Below are 1,315 nucleotides of genomic sequence, written 5' to 3' on the forward strand. Positions count from 1 at the left end.
TTTCTGCCCATTTACAACAGGGTAATAAATATGCAAAAAAAAAAAATAAAGTGGTTATTTTGTATTCAAGATCCCATTTCTAATTAACTTATCAAGCCTATTATACAGCCTCCTCAAGCAACAGTGGGGAAAAAAAAGGAAAAAAAACAACCCAGCACATTAAAAATTCTAGTGGGCATGCAACTGCACCATGCTATGTCTGCAGCTCTGCTACTCCAAGATGTACTCTTGCCTGTTCTCAAATGCTAAGATTGAGCTTGGTGCTTATGTGAAAGATATAAAACCAGGGCAGAATGCTGCCAGAAATAATCTCTAGCAATTACTAGTAATTTAGTAAGTGATATAGATCATCCTTCACAACTTTACTGAATAAATTCCCTAGAAAAGCAGATTGTCAAGGTGACACCAAAATGAAAGCTCAGTTCATTTACCAACTATTACAAGTCTCCTTGTGCTTTTTGCAAAATTGGGACTGTTGATCTGAGTTTTGGCTGAATTCCAGTTTGGTTAATTAAATTCCACATACCTGCATCTCCTTTGCATCCCTTTGCCACTGCTAAATGCTATTAAACAACCAACGTGTTACATCAGTGTCCCCTGGGCCTAACATCAACATGGATCAAAATGTTTCCATAGTGCAAAGTCAGTGAAAAGCAGCTGGAATCCTTCAGAATAAAGTACTGCTCTTGTCATAAATGAGTACTTGCCACTGAAGCAATTTCAAGTTAAAGAACCATCAGATTGCTGTGCAAACAAGTTAATGCAATTTACATTGCAGTATTTTAAGGAAAGAAATATTTCTCATTAGTAATAACGTATGTGCTCAGTTGCAAATGTCCAACTATTACGCTTCCAGATGGAGAGGGACAAAGTGTTTATATTTTGTATGCATCTCCAACCTTTGCTGTACCAAATGTAGAGGAAGATGAGGTTTGTTCTGCTCATCAGTTTCTAAAAATATAAGAATTTTCTTCTCTGAAAAAAGTTTCTCTTTAATTCTTTAATAAAGGTTCTACCTATAAATTTCCAGTAGCTTCTCTCCACATAACTCTCTTACTAACATTTTCCTGTAAATCAAGAAATCTACAACTTACCTGAAGGGAAAGTTTTATCCTGTTGCAGTAGTATGTTCTTTACAATTGTGTGTAAGAGAACAGTGATTCTGTCTGGTAGAAAGTTGAGATACTAGGTTCTTTATCCCCATGGGTTTTTTAAACTATCATAGGCAAATAATAAATGTGGAGTCTTGGAGTAAAACCATTTTAGAGTGAGCAATTCCTATTTGGGTAAATAAGGTTCAGATGTACTTAACCAC

The sequence above is a fragment of the Pseudopipra pipra genome, chromosome 1, assembly GCF_036250125.1.
Source record: "Pseudopipra pipra isolate bDixPip1 chromosome 1, bDixPip1.hap1, whole genome shotgun sequence".
Taxonomy (NCBI): domain Eukaryota; kingdom Metazoa; phylum Chordata; class Aves; order Passeriformes; family Pipridae; genus Pseudopipra; species Pseudopipra pipra.